Source organism: Marmota flaviventris, chromosome 4 (assembly GCF_047511675.1).
Source record: "Marmota flaviventris isolate mMarFla1 chromosome 4, mMarFla1.hap1, whole genome shotgun sequence".
Lineage (NCBI taxonomy): Eukaryota > Metazoa > Chordata > Mammalia > Rodentia > Sciuridae > Marmota > Marmota flaviventris.
In genome coordinates, this window is record NC_092501.1 from 160,785,276 (window position 1) to 160,804,571 (window position 19,296).

Here is a 19,296-nt window from a genome sequence, read left to right on the forward strand (position 1 = left end):
ATATACACTATATATTATATCTATACTGTATATTCATATATACTATATATTTATATATATTATATAGCTATCTGTCTCTACATATATGTGTGTGTGTGTATATATATAGAGAGAGTGTGTATTGCCCAAATATTTTTTATGTATGTATATAAGTATATCTTATATAATATATATAGTATCTATAGTTCTACATTTTTATATAACACATTATATCTCCAAAATGGGTATAATTATTATATATCAATTGAAATATTATTTTAAAATAAGTATATAATTTTAAAACATTAAAATAAAGATAAACAAGACATGATAGAAGCTGGGAGACAATATTTGTAATCTATATACCTATTCATAGTTGTGTCCAACATATACAAAGAAAAATAAGAAAACATAAAATAATTAAGCAATGAATCTGAAGAAATATTTCATTAAAGACAATATCCCAACTGAATAATAAGGAAATGAAAAGTTTCACAGCATTATTCATATTCAAGAATTTGAACATTAAAATCACAATAGGATTCTACCACACAACTATCCAAATGGGTAAAATCCAAACAATTTTCAAAAGCAAATGTTGAGGACTTGGAGTGATAGGATCTCTCAGTATTTTCAGGTGGAACTGTAAAATAGTACAGCTACTAGGAAGACCAAAGCTGGAGAGACAGTAAAGTAATCAATAAAGTAATCAATAAAGTAGCTGGAAAGACAGTAAGGTAATCAATAACCAGCAGCAAGGAGAGGATTGGACTGAGGGATGAGGGTGATTAAGTAAAGTAGGAGGGACTTTCAAGACATTAAAAGTATCCTATGTACTACTTTAATGATGAATATATGATGGTTTACATTTGTCAATAAGCAGAATTTTAAAACACAGAGGTGAAATTTAATATAGGGTTTTTTAAAAAAATTAAAACACTTAAGAGGTCAAAGAACAATGGAAGAAATGGCAAGAATATCTAACCACACTGTAAGTAAATAAATGTATGAAGCATCTGGAGAAAATGGTGGTGAGTTCATGATCAAAGTAACTTTTCAAGCCAGTGGCGTTTTAAAGACTGAAGACCAAAGAGACTGCAAAAAGCAGCATAGCCTAGTTGATAAAGTTGTATATCGCATTATGACTCTTCAGAGGAACGGAACCAATAGGATGTAGGTGACACATGCAGTGAGACTCATTGTAGGAATCCTGCTGACCCATCCAGTACTGCTGTGTATGTTTGTGATGGCTGAAAAATTAAGTAAATGAAGTTGAACATTTAAGTAAAACTGAGGTCAAATAAAGAATGAATAATTAATAAGTAAATAAAAAATTAAGTGCAAAATTAATAAATAAATAATTTAAATTGAACATTAAATAAATGAATTAAGTAAATAAATGAACAGAAGATGAACAAATAAGTAAATAAAATAAATAAATGATGATAAGAGTCAGGCTCTTTTTTGCTGGGGTTTGCAGATAAGCAAGGAAGTATGCTCAAATGATACATATTATAATATGTTACTGTTAGAGAAACCATATTTCATTCATGCTTTGCCTATGTATATGAAGGGATATAGAGAGAAATAGTTTCAAAATGTGTTTATAATGAGTTGTGTCAATTGAAAGGTCTTAAAGAATTGACATCTCAGTAGCAAATAGTCTATCATATCTTGGTTTCTAATACCATTTTTCTCATAGATAGCAAAACTCCTTGAAGAAATGACTGATGCTGACAGTGGAGAAAAGGATATTGTAAAAGTTGGAGATTATCATTTAGCACTAGAATGTAAAAAAATGATTTTCAAAATTCCAGTAACAGGGTATGATTTTTTTTCCCCGAAAATTTTGACTTCCCTTGAATCAGGTACTGTGCTTTGTTCCTGAATCGATCTTCTCTTTTAACAAACACAATCAGCAATATCCAGGCTTGAAAATGAAATAGCTTACTTGGATTGTAATATGCTATAATGACATATTAGACAGTAAAATCGAAGTTATAAGACACAAAGCTAGGAATCAGAGGAAGGTCTGTCCAGCACCTACTTCACTTTTTTCAAGGGAAGTCCTGAGACTATGACATTAGAAATATTCTACTCAGATTATTAAGATGTGTCTGTGATAGTAACAAAAAATAGAAACATTTACATTCTCAAAAAGTTTAATATACATTTTTCATTGTTAAAAGTTAACTTTATTGACTTAAAATTGTATTATTTTTCAGTTTCTACATATATAGTGGTTTAAGATGGATTGCGGGTTGGAAAATTCATCATGTAATAAATTATGTCATCGCATTGATGTAGAAAACCAATAACTGCTAGATAATAGCTGTGAGGAGATCCATTTCACTTCTCCTGAGAGGCAGATTGTACTTATTTCTACATATGATTTAATACTGAAGACTGTGACAACAATTGATGGCAGCCAAGATCTCTATAATACATGAGCTGTGTTCATCCACATTTTCTCATAGAAATCGAGCAATTTTATTCACAAATGGGTACTTGCTTATGCAAATTAATGATAATTACAATATAAATTATTATAAAAGCTTCAAAACAATCTTATGTTCTTCAAATAATATCTAATATATTGTCAACTATTAGTTAATTATTTTATAAATGCATAAAAATACTTTTTTTGTATGAAGACTAACTTTAATACTTTAGAACATATGAAATTTGCTTATTTCCAAGTTTCTTAATGATGGTGAATTTAGAATCATGACAATAATTCTGATCTCTATCTATCTTCTGCACAATCGATTGTTAATAGGGACAGCTGTTCTTCTCTGGATTCATGCCACCTATACAATTTTAATTGAAGTTAAAAATAGTTTTATGCATTGAGGCTAGAAGCAAAACCAAACATGCACATTAGTGTTTCAAGCACATTCACATGAGTATTTAGTAATTGCTGTTCAACAGCAGTCTTCCATTCTCCATGTTAAAAATTGTTTCCTTGATATTCACTGCAGAGGAAAGCATTTATATCAATATTTAATTATTGTACCTTGGAATTGACCTAATTATATTTACTTGAATTATATGTTCAAACACAAAAAAAGTAGGGATTAAGTATTAAACTTGTGTCAGTCAACTACAATTTCACAGTGGGGCTAGGTGGTACTTTGAAGCTGCTTTGGTTCAGTGATATAATTTAATTGGAAGGCTATCATGTATTTTGTAAATGTTTATTTTATATTCAAGTATTATTGAAAATGTTATATGCAGTGATGTCCTCTGATAATTATTTTCTTTCTGTAATATAAAAATGAAAAGGAATCATCAAGCCCAGGTCTAAATGATGCTATGTGCAATTGTCATATTAAACAAATTTTGGTGATTTGAATTTATTCCTTATACTTCTCACCCTTTCAAATAGTATCTATGCCTTTATTTCCTATGTATGTAGGACCTTCTTCAGCTTTTCCCTGTTCTATATGCAGGGTTTTCTTTCCTGTAGATTTTGAGCTGGGCGTTGGTAGGCGTATTCTTGGTTGTTGAGGGGAATTGTCTTGGCAGCAGTACATGAAGCTGGGAGTCCACACTGACTTCAGCCCCTCCAGCTCAAGGGAGCTTGTTTTAGTGTTAGGCTAACATTAGAGGACTTTCAGATACAGGACAACGTAAACCACTTAGCCCTTCTTATCTTTTGTTTTCCATTATTAAAATCTCTATTACTAACTTCCAGTCTCCTATGTTCAAAAATGAAAAAAAAAAAAAAAAAGAAAACAAAACACATGAAAAAAAGAGTCATTTCTGAGCAAGATTCTCTTTCCAAGGAATATTATCTTTTTATGAAGCATACTTTGTGCTTTTAAAAAGCTTGAAATTTGATGACTGGAAAGAACTCTTATGTTTACAGATTTTTAAAAAAAAGTTAGATGAGTTTTAATTTTTCTCATATTGACATAAGAAAAGTAGATCTAAAAATTAGAGATGGAAAATAAATTTAAGCCCTTATAAATCTTATCTTCTACTTACAAAGAAAACAAACAAATGAAACTTTCAAAAAGCTTTTAAATCCAGGAAGAATGCTTTTTTTCAATTGATACCTAAATCTTCTTTACTTTGTTCCTATATTAAGTTCATTAATCCACTTAAACAAACACTCAGCGAGCTCTTCTTTGCTATACTTTTTCTGTTAAATATCCAGGTCAAATTACAAAAAGTTAAGCTCTTGGAGAGAAGAATCTGTGTATGAGGTTTGTAAGTAATCTGAACTTATAAAAACAGCACGGTCTATATAATGTTCCTCACCCACAGCCTATTTTCAGGATCTCGGTACATTTGTTCACATCTACTTTATTAAGCTAGTAGTCTGTAAGAATTTTTGAAGGAAGTAACCATGTGGTATTCACAAGTGTATCCCCACATGATCAAGAACAGTTTCATAACCATAAGGAAAATATAAGCATTCAATATTTTAAGAAATAAAATACCAATTAAAAAAAAACAGTCTTCATTCACCTCTGAGATGATGAAGAAAGACTAAATATAAGAACTCTCAACTTTCTATATAGAACTTTAAGCACTTAGACAAAATTTCTATTATAATTTCAAGCAGAAAAATATTTGATAAATTTCAAAATGTGACAGATCAAATTGAAAACAAGAATGTAATGCCTCCGAACCAAAATCCATCTTCGAAGCATCTTTATCACCTATATTGCAGAACAGAGGTTTTCCACTAGTGGCTTTCCTCTTTAAGGTTAGATTAGATATTAAGGGAAAAAGAGGTTAATATGCAAAAGAAATATTTGAAAGAACCAGGTCATCAAAAACATTAAACTTAAGGTTTCATATTTCTTGAAAAAAAAAGACAGAAACATCTTATAAATCAAAAAACTAATTATGAAAAGAAAATTACAAAATATCCAGTAGATCTAATTGTGATTTATTTGGCATTTCTACTTTGAGTCAGATAAAAGTTTCTTTTGTAGTTTAAATTAAGTATCATGAGATTAATGGAACACGTAGATAAGAACTTGAAACTTCTTTCGAGCTACTTTCTTAGAGACCCGGACTCTGAGGTTGCCCATAAATTGGCTATAATTGATTTTACTTATGTAAACACATAATAAATATAGACCTAAAGAATCTACTCTTTTCTCTGGATTCCAATTTTGTTTTTTCCCTTGGTCTGCAAACGTTCTTGGTGATCTTCCTCCCTCAGAGCTATGGTTTCTATCTGTCTGGCGACTCTCACGCTCCCCACAAACTCTCTCCCTGGCACTTACTGCTTACTTGGTGCATTTTCTCCTTCTGCCCCTAACTCCTAATAGATTCTCATGTCAGCCTTGACTTGATATCTGACTGGTGCCATTGTGTAGTTTACAAATCAATTTGTGCTCCAGTTCCAAAGAAAATTATTTTATCTTTGGTTGATCAAAGATTCTGTTTTGAGATCATGGGTAATAAATAATTCTTTAGATATTAGAATTATTCTTGAGTTAAAAGTTATTTAAGGACTTTGAAAGAAAGTTCTATGTGGAAAGGTAAAAGATATTAAAAATGACACTAAATTCCAATGCTTTTTTTATTATTATTATTAATGCAGCTCTAATTTAAGTGATTTGAACAAAGAACATTACCTCTTTGGAAAAAAAAAAAATGGTTGTGTGGAATATGGCGGGTGAAATCTCTTACTTGTAATTCTACTGGAGAGAGAGAAATTACAGATTATTATCTAGAAAATTTTAAAAAATTGAACCAATCTGCAATCCTATAATTTATAACCAATGTAACAATTTACACTAGGAATAATTTACTTTGAGTGGTTCATAGAATCACTATAAAAACACATGTGTTGTGTTGGAATTTCCATTGAGAGAAGTAAAAACAATAGAATTACTTATTATCAGCGTACTCAAGATAAAAGCCTTTGCAAAGAAAGAAAAATGTTATTGACCATTCATCATCTATACTATGGTTGAAAATGTCCTCCCAAAACAAAATATATATTAGAGATATATGCTATAGATCTATAACAAAGATATATATTTGAATGAATATATAAAATATATTAAAAATATTTGTGTTTGTGTGTATATATGTATGTGTGTATATACGCATACGTATATACACACAAATATATATATATATATATATGGGTATATATATATTTGAGTCCTAGTCCCTAATATCTCAGAATATGCCCTTACTTGGAAATGAGGTGTTGCACATGTAATTAGTTAAAAGGAGGTCAGGCAAATCAAAAAGCACCAAAAGCTGCTAACAAGACCAGGGCCACCAAGCTGACTTTGAACTTCTAGCCTCTAGTACTATGAGACATGAAATTTCTGCTATTTAAAGTTACCCATTTGTGTTGCTTTACCAGGGAAGCCAGAGAAACTTACTGGACAGCCATTCTTGTATTGTAAAGCAAACACTGACTTAGAATTCATAACGTATGTGTCATTTTCCTAATGACAGGTAATGCAACTGTGGTGGTCGCTTAGGACTGGGAAAGAATGGAGTGGCTGGGAGGAGGAATGATGATTGACTGTTAATGTGTGCAGAGTTTCTTTAATGGGGTATAAAATGTTCTAAAATTAGATTTGGGCAATGATTGCATAATCATGGGACTATAGTAAAAATCATCATATTGTGCACTTTAAAATGAGAGAATTGTATGGTATATAGATTAGCTCTCAATAAAGCCAGTAAAACAATATAAACACATCTTCCTTTCAAACAAATTACAATAACGTTGAGAATAAGTTTGTGGTTAGCAGGGGTATGACACAGAGTGCCTTAGCAAATCACACTGGAGAGCACCCACCAAGACGGTGGTCAAATGCACATGCATTGGGTAGGATCCAACAAGTTCTCACAGATGATGGTAATAGGCCTTAGTCCCTAAGAGTGAAAGACAGAAAACTACCAAAGGAAATAAAGAACAATGTTTTAGTAAGAGGAGGACACCCTCACACAAATATATTCCTGTCCTTCAAATTCTGAAATAAGAAATTATATTAGACTATGCAGATTACCCAATATTGAATTTCTGCACGCCTTAGTTAAATGAAGCAGAAAGTAAAACCTAGAGTCCTCAGAGGATTGAATACTAGCATGAGCATCACCACATCTAGCTCAGAGCTCAGTGATATCCCTGCTGCCAGAGTTTCAAGATCCTTTCAAAGGGACAAAAGGTTATTTTTTTTGTGGTGGGTGAAGAAATAGTGAATATGATGTGACATTAAGGAATGACACATAGGTGATCACCAATGGAGACACGAGACCTAGAAACAGCCTACGGTTGTTTGAGGAATGGGATCTTTCTGACACATCTCTAAAATGTCCAGAGTAATTCAACTCAGAATAGAAGTACAAAACTGAAAAACTCAGCAGTGCTGGAATGTATTTCTAATACTTCCAGGATATGCAATTAAAACTTCAATCCAAATTATAAAATCAATTGCATAATAAGAACAACTGGAGAAGACATAGTAGGATGTGAGGTGAGAAGAAACCACACAGGATGAAGCCGAGAGACAATCATGTGAGACATGGAGGATATTCAGAAAGAGCACTCCTGCAGGGATGGGTCTGGTGTTCTAGGAAGAGCAAAGAGAGAAAGGGGCCAAAGAAAACTCTCAGGAGACAATGGCACAACTTTCCAAGTGTTATTAAAGGGATCAATTTACAGAATCAAGAAGCCACATGAATACCAAGATTTTAAAAATAAGGAAACCGACATCTAAGCATACGGCAAAACAAAACAGTGCAAAGTTCCCAGAGTTACAAAATCTAACAGCTGAATGTTCAGTGGCAGGAATGCATATGAATGTTAAAAGAAAATGGCATCACATTTTCCATGCATTCAAACAAACCAATAGATTCGTTAAAAAAATCTCAACCTCAAAATTAATTTGAATTCAGAGATTCATTGCACAGGGATTGGAGAGAATTCAACACTGGCTGACTCACCGAAGGGAAAATGATGACTATGTTTTAGACAAACAAGAACCACAGAAGGAAGTCTAGAGAAACCAGTGAAGAATACTCACATGTAAAACATGAGAAAATAGTTTGCTTCTCATAATGGAATATCCCATAGCCACTAAACTCCTCAAATCATGGCACACCTCGGTGGGTGATCACAGTGACTCAACCCAATAAAGAATAAAGTAATCAAAAATAGAATACTGAGCTTCTAAAACCAAAGTCTGCTCCCTTTAGTGATAATCATTATCCTCTTCACATATTATTGTTAACATGACTTTAATATTACCTAATAGTATTATCATATTGTATGAAATTTGCCTTTACTACTGTTCAAATTTACAAAAACTGAATAATATGTTATATAGAGAGAGTCCCATTTTATTCAGCATTAGTTTTATGAGAACTGTTTATGTTGTTATAGTATCAGTAGCTCCTTAATTCACATCACTCTATGGTTTTGCTTTGTATAAATATGCCACAAATTATCAATTCAACTCTTGATGAACATGTTTATTTCTTTCATTTTTTTCTGAGGTATTGTAATTGTAGAGTCAAAGTACTGAAGTATTTCACATTGAATCAATAAATTTTAGGGAAATACTAATAAGTGAAAAAAATGCAAAGGATATTATGTCAGTAGGAAACGATGTAAAATTACAAATGTCCGTCTATGGCTCCAATTATTTTCTATTGGTTTTTCCCCAACACACATACAATGCTATTTAAGTGAATTACAGAGCCAATGAGGAAATTCTGAACAGAATTGAGAGAATCCTCAACTTGAAACACATTGATTTTGATGATTGACCAGAAAATTGTGAAGATATTCAAAACTAATTAATTAATAAACATTTAAATAGTCTGATTGGACTGGAAGATAAGATTGGGACATTCAACCACAGCCACAAATACTAAACTTGCTTCCACTTTGTTTATTTGGGGGAAGCTGCAGATCCTATCATGTTTTATGAGTTCCTGAGGAATAGAACAGTTAGTCATTTGCCAGGTAACTCTAATGAGAACAGCTCTTCTGTATTTTACCCACCACAATACACATAACTCCTAGCATATTGCTGGTCATGTAATAGGTATTCAATAAGTATATACAGGGTGAAAAGGCAGAAGAGTATCTTGAGCATTTCATCAAACCATTGATCTTGTTAATTAAGAATAAGTAGTAAGAATTGACCCAGGTATGTATGCTACATAAAGAGTATCTCAAGTTTGCATTGGCTTCAAATAGAATCATTTATTGATTATTCAGGCTTCAAGTCGTCTGAAAGTTAGCTAGGAATGTGCTCAGAGAACTAAGGTGGATGAAATTTGGCCATCTTACCTTTCACCTCGGTCAAGATGCCCAGGAAAAGGATCAGAGGAGAAGGGCATGAACAATGGTTCTTCAGCTCTGCAAAGTTTCTGCTTCAAAAGATGAATTCTCATGTTGCACAATTATATCTAACCTCAAGAGAGTGGGAGTGGATAATCGTCCCAAACCCCACAAGAAGAGAAGGACCAGGACTACTGACAAACCACCTCCCCAAGAAATTATTTGTGACTGGCAGAGATTTTATTTAGGAGCCTCTACAAACTGTTGTCATGCTATGGTGGATTGTAAAGGCAATACCAAGGAGTGCATGGGATTTAGGGCATATTATAAAATAGAAGGCACATGCAAGATGACAGGTAGATTGGTAGGTAGGTAGATAGGTAGACAGACACATCCCTGCATACTAACAGAGCTGTGCTGCAAAGCCTCAAAAGACATCTACTGTAATTCCTATTTTAACTCTCATCAGCTAACTGCCCTTGGAAAAGTAATTTAATAATTTAAAGCCATAGTCCTCTCCCTGAGCTGAGCAAGTGTCCTAGGGAGGAGCAAACTGTCTCCAATGTGCAGAATTTGCATTTGATGCTGATTGTACCACTCAATCCCTGAATGGCTGTGTGTGACTTATGTGAACACGTCAAGTCTCGGTTTCTTCGGTAGTAAAATTGAGATTGCAGTCTATTCTTCAGTTGATGCTGTTAGTAGAAACAAGATGTTTGTTGAGCAAGGTGTTCTGAGTTTATGCTGCTGGCACTTATAGGGAGTCATGCTGATTCACAAGGTCATCTGAGTCGGAGATATGTGATGTCAGCGATAGTACCCGGGGCAGCCAGTGGCATCTAACAGGCACTCAATCTTCATTGATCTGATATTCCAGACTCACCTTCGAAATGCACTTTGAGGTGGCTGATTAATATCTGATGGATTCGGCAACAGAGAGCCTTTAGGACAAGAGCAATCAATCTATGTCCAAGTGAAAGCAAGAGCAACACAAAAACAAAAACAAGCAGAGCTCCTACCCACAGTGTTTTCTAAACAGGTGAGAAAGCACCAGCATAAATGCTGATGGACATCCATGTTAGGATCTTCTGACATTTAGTTTTTGATGTAATTCATGTTTAGTAAATGACAGGAAACTGAGTAAATGTGAAGGATACTAAGGTCCTCTGAATCTTTCCATGCTGTGGTAACCACTGATAGATAACTTGATACATGACTTTAGAGAGGTTTACTCTATGAATAAAGCTTTAAATGTGACATCATAAAACTTTCTTAAATCTTAAATATTTTGTGGGACTGTTTACACATCAATACATATTATTATTTTTTTTTTACTTTATGCCATGAGCTTTTTAAAAAGTTCCTACTATAGTCTTTGAAAATTTAGGACGTTACTGTTTGCTCTGTTCCATCTAGGATAGTCTGTGTAGACTATTACCGTATGGTTTGAGATAGCTTGTCTTAGTCTCATCTTCTTTCTCAAATACGCTGGCCATTCCTGAGGACTCATCTGCCTTTTGAACCAGAGAACTCTGGCCACCTGTGGAATTCCAACTCCACCCTGTTTACCCTGGGGAAAGGCCATAAGTGGTGACAGAAGGGCGAGGACTACAGAGGGACTCTTCTCATCAAGTTCCTAATGAATATTCCTCTTCTAAGCATGAATATAAAAACTAGAATCTGAAAAACATGCAAATAAATATAGTGTAACAAAATGCTTCATACTTACTCAATGCATGTCTGCATAGATTTTCCTCAACTTACTTAATCAATGATATCTTTTGATTTCCAAAAGAAAATTAAGCTCTCACTAGCCACATAAAAGGGAAGGCACTTCTGACTTTGGTCTGTACTCTCCAATTTGCATAAGGAATCCTTCTAAGGGGACTGCATGCATTGCTTTCCCTGCCCAAATTGCTCTGGGCTTGTGTTGGCCTATCAGCTGGTGCCATGTGTGGATGTGGGGTGTCATGGAAAAGAATGTCGCATCAGGACCTGGAGGGTCCTTGCTCTTCAAGATCCGGTTCCTCGAGTCCTAACAACCTTGGTAATTCTCAGGTGCCTTCAAAGAGTTCTTTCCAGTCTCTCTCCCATACTTTCTAGTTCTCATTGGGAGTGTTGGCCTGCTAGAAATCAATCTGTGCATATAGAAAGGATCATATCTGTCTATACGCCAATAAAATTAATCCTCATAGCAACTTGTCAATTAGATAGCATCATTCCTCTTTTATGTGAGATGACTAAGGGTTTCTTTGTTTAAATGATATACTTGCTCAATTTCAGGTAATGAGCTGAAATAACTGGAGTTAGACTGCATTGTGGGTCAGACCCCAGTCCCCAGTGATATAATATCTCTTTCACAAATATGACAAAAAGCTCACATCTTTTCTTTGATGGATAAAGAATTCTTTGAATTAAAATTTTCTTATAATTGCACCTAAACAAAATTTGTAACATAAAATTCTTGAATAATGATAACTTTATTAAGAAATTATTAATAATAAATTATGTGTATTCTAATAATTCAAAATTAAATAAACTTAACCTATGAACAAAGAGCATGAAATCAAACAAACAAAATGCATAGACAATGAAAAACATAAAAATAAACAATATAGTTTGGTATTGAACTATATTTGTTCTCTAAGACAAAACCAAAAGAAACTTTCTAATTCTTCCATGACCTTTACCTCAGAAGGATGATAAGAAAACAAACCAAACAGTATTAGTATAATGATCAAGAAAGAAGGAGGCACACTTCATAAAAAGATACATTAGAATAATGTATTATTATTATTCCAAATTATTGAAAAATTACTCAAGAGACAAGGATTTGCAAGGCTAATTTGTCCACCTCTGGCCTTCCCTAAAAAGTAGATTAACACAAGTGGGAAACTGAGCAGAGTCAATACAGAGAAAAGACGAAATGAGGACTTTGGTGTGCTGCATAAATTTATGATTTGAAGCACAACTGCTTAAAATAAAATCTGGTCCACTTGCAAGTGTGTTTGTTACCTTACCTGATGAGGCCTCAGTAGTTAATAACTGTTAGTGATTGCAGATCATCATTTCCCCACAAATCTGAGGTGGCAAAGATGAAGGCACAATCAAACAGTGCCCTGCTAACTCAAGCACAATTTAATAGGCAGCGACCCTGGGCATGCCCAGTGCCATCCCAGAGCGGAAGTAAGTAGGTGGAATCAAGAAGCATCTCCCTTAACTTTCTGAAACTTCCAGGATTATAATTGAAAGATCTGTTAGAAAGTATCACAAGCATCCCAGAAATCCCAGTGAGAGAGAAATAAGAGAGGGGGTGCTATAGTAATAAAATATAAAATTCATAGATATATAATCAGATAAACAGTACAGATCTACTTCTGCCAACCTGGTACCACCTCCTCCAGAGCCTGCCACCTCCCAATAGTCCATTCAATTATGAACAATCAATAGATGCATCCATCGATGAGGTTAGACTCTCATGACCCAATCGCATCCCAGAACCCCACCACTGAACATTGCTGAATTGAGGGCCAAGCCTTTAACATGTGAGTCTTTGGAGAACATCTCAGATCTAAACTCTAACAATTATGTATGGAAAAGAAAGTAATCATTTTGCATTTCCAAGTGCAAATGAAATAAAATTGAAATGACACATGAACATTCTAGGAGTAATCTTTACCCATACAAGTGAGAGAGAAATACTTCCATCCCTTACACATTATTTTGAATTGCTTCAAGAAATTCAGATTGGGGTGTGATTCACTTCAGTGATTGTCGGGGTAGAGGAGGTAAGGGGACATGTTTCAGAAACATCCCTGGGTAACTGTGATAATAAGAGATTGCTTAGGAAAATCAGAGAGAGATTGATGATCTCATCAGGCAGGATGCTTTAGAGCAGTTTTATTCATAACAGATGTCTACATTCAGGCTCACAGAGACCATGAGACTGTGTTGCTTTCTGCCAGCTGTTAAGAGTCTATTAGGAACATGCCTGGTAAATATAATGGTAAGAGTAAACAGAAAATGCCATTGTTGGGAAAAACAATGTCTAAATGAACGCTGTTTTTTCTTTTAGCCTTTCTGGATACCCTTCATTACTTCTTTCTTTTCAACATGTCTAACATACCTGTTGATACTCAGAAGGTCTGAAGCGGTACCTAGGAATGTGTAATGTTCACTATAATAACCCACTATGCGCCCATCCCTGAAATGCAGCCTAGAAGGAAGGCTCATGCTGAGGGTTTCCTTAAGCCCTCTACTTCCTCTGAGTCTTGCCTGGACTGGCATTTTTGCCATTTCTTTGGAAGTGTGCTAATTCCTGGCAAGATCGGGGCAAGCTCATTAAAAGAAAGCCTTCTCTCCCCGTGGGTGCCACAAGACCGAGCAAACAAGAAGATGAATCACACTCTTGTCGCTGAAATTCAAAGATGCAGCAGGTGTGAAACTCAGGATGACTTTGAGTGTAGGAAGATCAGTCACTGTAGATCTGATAAGAATACTAAAAGTCACCTGACTCCAGGAAAAACAACAAAATTACAGTTGGTGACAAATTTGAGGAAACTGTTTTCAAAAACCTTCCAAAATATTCGGGCCATTAAAGGAGTCTCTGTATAGATCAGAATATATATATATGTGTATATATATATATATATATATATATATATATATATATATATATATCCCCAAAGCATCAAAATGCTATTCCAAGAATATGCATGCATGCTTGTATGTGCTTATTTATTAAGAATGATGTAATTAATTGTATCAAGCAGTATTTGAGGGCTTTAACAAAAAACCTGCATGATATTACATATTATTAAAGTCTTATTTGTGAAAATAAAATGCTTACCTAGTATATCAGGTGTTATAAAAACATTAAAAGACAAACAAAGTTACAAATCAAACACTATAAATAAGTAACATCATAAAAGTTTAAAAAACAATGTAACTCTATCAGAATATTATTGGAATTTGATTTCTAAGGGTAAAATAGGAATATGATATATATTATTTAGGTTAATAGGAGAAAAACACTTCTCAGTGATGAGAAACCATCCTCAAAGATAACACTGTCACCATGAGTAGGTTATTTGAAAGATTAATACTACTAAGGGTTGCTTTTATTCTCTGTTGGCTATTCAAAATTGGTTCAGATAATTGAAAATCACATGCAACTGCTTTGCCTAGTTGCATTTAGGGAGTATTTAAAAGCCAATTTCCTGTAGTGGACAAATGTAATCACAAATTCAAGTTTGCCCTAGGTTCCTCTGGACCTGCACAGACCCAGCATTATATACGTCATTTCCATCTAACAATAAAATGCTGCTGTGCACATTCAGATGTGGGGTTTGCAGATCACATAACACCAGCTCACAGAGGGCAGTCCAGATGCACAGTCACTAGGCTGCATGTGCCATGGGGTCAGTTGTGCAGTCTCAGGATTTGCTTTTGAAATGAAGGACGATTGTCACTGGAGAAGAACCAGTGCTACAATTCTTGTACTGGAAAATTTCAGAGACCTTAAAGAGCTGCCCTATCTGCCTTTCACACTTTTGGTTATTAAAGCCAAGAATCATGAAAGTTTGAACTATATACTGGAACTTCTGTGGAGTTTTGGTCTGGGTCTGACTTAAATGTATCACCCTACCATATTTTGGTCAATGGGTCAGAAACAATCTACTAAAAAGTTCCTCCTTGTTTATGGAAGGCTGTGCAGGATACAGGAAATTGCTCTTCATTATAGTCTTAAATTTCCCAGATCAATGGACTGCTAGGACTTTTCCCAATTTGTCACATCCCTGGATTTTCATGGGATTTAGGTCCTTCTCCTGTCATGTGATCACACTAAGGTTTCCTGCATCCTGGCTCACTAGCCCCAATTGGCACAGTGTCATCAATAGCTTTATGTGCTATTAAGATGATTGAGGTACCTGAACTCTACACGTTGAACTCAGAAGGAGAATTGACGGGGCTGGGGATGGGGCTCAAGCGGTAGCGCTCGCCTGGCATGCATGCGGCTCGGGTTCGATCCTCAGCACCACATACAAAGATGTTGTGTCCGCCAATAATTAAAAAATAAATATTAAAATTCTCTCTCTCTCTCTCTCTCTCAAAAAAAAAAAAAAGAGAATTGACTATAATTTGACGTATAAAAAAAGAACTTCAACTGTTGTCCCCATCTCATGAGGGATGATGATCTGGTTCACTTTGTTGGAGGGAGTTCAAAACAAAGCATAGTGCTCAGTCCATACCCATTCAGCTTTCTCATGTGGCAGCCAAAGGATGTATTTATCTGATTGAGTTGAGATAATACACCTGCAATCACACCTGGGATAATATCACCACCCAAGTGTGTTTTCAAGTGTCCTTATTTATTCTGCAGTGCTCTCTGGCCATCTCAACTGGATATTCAGCCAAGTCCTATAGAGACACATTCAGAAAGCCCCTGAATCCCTGGAGGCTCTGATGGAGACACCAGATTCCTTCCTGCCCTTGGGATGCAATGGTTCAGCTTGCTATCACAGGGGGAAGGTGTGAAAAGAGTTTCAGGACTTCCACTTTACCTTCCCTAACAGAACCCATATCCAGAAATAATACAGCAACTAATGTGGCGATCATGTATGTCACCAAGTGTACCCTCCCTCACTCTGTAGTCTAGATTTGGGGCAATAACTACAGGATGGACTTGTGGTTCAGTTAATCCCTCTGAGACAGAGTTGGGCCAGGATTCCATTTGTCACTTGACCTCTAAAAGTTTCTGCCCTAAGCAATGGGGGTCTTGGTGGAATCTCAGCATATGAGCAAACTCAGCAGAAATCACAAACCTATAAACTGTACATATTGCCCCTTAAAAAGTCTAGTCATTTGGGTAAATGGCTACAGTACCTTTATAGTAAGATTTGGAGGGATGTTCTCAGACACAAAAATGGACTGTGATAAGTTCTCCCTCAAGGAACCTGACCTCCTGCCAATCAAGGAGCAACAAGTCTGTGAATTGACACAGGTCAGTGTATCCATGAGCTGCTATAACAAAATACCATGCAGTGGGTGGCTTAAACAGCAGTACTTATTCCTCACTGTTCTGGGAAGCCAGATAGTTTAAGATCAAGATGTCAATAGATCTGATGTCTGCTAAGGGCTTTTTTCTGGTGTCAGATATATTTCTTCTCCTTGAATCCTTACATGGAGAAAGAGAGAGAGGGGGAGGGAGAGAGAAAGGGAGAATGAGAATCGTATCTTTCCTCCTTTTATATCATGAGGGTTCTACTCTCAAGACCTCCCATAGGCCCACATCTAAATACCATCACATTGTATTCATCTCATTTTTACTATGGGACCTAAATACCTGAGGCAGGCTAGTGTTATACAGGAGAGATTTATTTAGCTTGTCATTCTAGAGATTCAAGGGCATGGTACAAGCATAGTTTGTCTCTTGTGAGGACCTCATGTAGGAGCAAGTGCCAGAGGGAGAGATCATAATGACAAATAGTATGCAGGAGAGTGATACAGGCATTTGACCATTCTTAGTCTCATGAAGGCTTCCCAGTCCCTTCCCAGGGCATCCCCACAATGACCTAACTCCTCCCACCTGTTCCACCTCCCAAGGGTTCACTGCATCACACCAACATGCTGAAGACCAAGCCTCTGTCACAGGGGCAAATTTTCATGTTAAAATATGAATTTTCACATACAAATTTTGAGGGAACCCAAACATTGAATCCATTAATATAAATCAACTAAATTTCAAAACAACCGCTTGAACTTTTCCAATTATGTATGTCAAACAATACCTAGAAGAAACCACTCATCTACTTCATTTCTTGAAATTTGTCATGAATCTGCCACCACCATAGGTCCTTGACACTTTCCACAGTGACTGGACCCATGTGACCTGGTAGTTGAGTGTTACTATGTGGCCTCCACCACTGTGGAATCACTGTTATGAAAAGAGGCCTGACAAAAACCGTAACAACTAAACTAAAACCCATCACTCCCTATAGGGAAAAACTGTAAAGAAAAAATTGCAAAGCTATTTATTTATTTATTTATTTATTTAATTTTGTGATGTTACTGGCATTTGACAGCTTTCTGGAAGACTCCATCTTTCACGATTGTTTTTATTACTTTGTCTGCAATGCCTTTTTGCATTTATAGTACTGCACCTTTTACTTGAAGGACTTTATTCTATGAACCACAGGAGTCACCTTGATGACCCCTGAAGTCTGGTTGGATTACAACATCATCCAAATGTCCATAGGCTGAGGAACATCACTACACTTCCCCACGCCCTGGTGTCTGTCCTCCTCAGGGATGTATGTGGTCAAGGCATGAGAGGGAGTCCCAGTGGCTTGTTCAAAACTGACTAAAGCATTTCTTGTGGTTAAAGCCTTTTTTTTTTCCCCTTTAGTGAAGGAGCCAGAAAGCATTTCCTATGAAGTAGAAGATAGCAAGCACTTTAGGTTTTGTGGAATGTCTGGTTTCTTTTGCAAATACATGATTGCTATCATAGTGCAAAAGCAAATATAAAATCTTGTATCTGTTTTCCAATAACAAGGTATTTACAAACAAGCTGTCTGGCTTGATTTGGTACATGGACTGACCTCTGATACAAGTTTGCCACAGCAACTCTTGCAATTCAGCCTCATTGACTGAGATAAACCAGTTAGCTAACCAATGATCTATCAGCGCAGCCCTAGGCTATATGAGCTGATAAACTAAATTCTTGCTCATGTGAGCGCATTTACCTAGTTTTTGTGCTTCCTGATCTAACATGCTCAGAATGTACTCCAGTATGTCCTTCAGATTCGTTTCAATCCATACTGAGAATATTCTGCCATGTTTTTGTTGTAAAGATTCTTTTCTCCCAGATGGATCATTTCCCTTCTCTTGCTGGGCTCTGTTAGAGTCTGACTCCTGCAGTGGGTGTGGGAGAAGAGGCTTCTGTTCCATGCAGAGCTACTGCCAGGGTTTCAGGATGAGAAGGGTGGTTCCTTCCCTGAGCCGGGAGGAATTTGGAGAGCAGGTGAGGACCACTCAGGGTGACCCAGGTGCAGCAGTACTCAGCTTGATGCTGTCTGCTGAGGTAGCCCAATCCTATGGCTCAGCACACTCCTGCCCCTGTTAGTTCCCTTACTTTGGGAAAAGAATCCTATAGGGTCATGTTTGTCAGAGCAGCAACTCTGACAATTAGAATCGGGAACAATGCTTGATTTTCAGCCACATCCACCCTGAAGGTACAGAAACTTAAGGCCATCTTTAAAACTGTCCTGATGGCTCTGAGATTCCCCCCTACACTTGAGCTGGGTACACATCTGAGTGTTTTGGTGGGTTCTTCTTTCTGTATCTCTTTCCTTACTATTCTAGCCAGAGAGACCAAAGGATGGTCACTTCCTCTCCACTCCCCACCACAAACACATACAATGCCTCCACATACCATATATCATCATGCCCTAGTAAAAAACTTAAGTAACTTGAAACCCAAATTCTACTCAGTTCTATTTTCTGGAGCCAATCCTGGTGACAACTTCAAACCTTGTACTCTCAGGATGGGATTTAATAGAAGTTAATAAGATGTGAATTTATAATGTTGCTAGTTGGCTTACGTTAGACAACCATGGATACAAGGACTCCGGTGTCACAGAGCAGGGAAGGTGTTAGTTCTTATATCTAAAAGGGCAAGGAGATGGAGTGCTTGCAGACCAGGAGGACCAGAGGCTATGGGAGAGTGCTGACCAGCGGAGGTTCCACCTCTGCAAGGGGAATGCAGTCAAGCAGAGGTGCAGCCTGAGGAGGAAGCACCCACTCACGAATGCCCTGGAGTTTCTCAGCCACAATCTGATGATGATTGTTGGTCTCTGAATTGAACCTGTGCAGAAGGTAGAAGCAAAGAAACTGGATTGAAACCAGCCACGGAGGCAGCTTCCTGAGGCAAAGAGCAGGTCAGACAGTACACAGCAGAACTGGAGAGTCCTGACTGCAGTATGCAGAAATGCTATTTCTTACTGTCTTCCAGTGTCAGTTCCATAGGTGAAAAA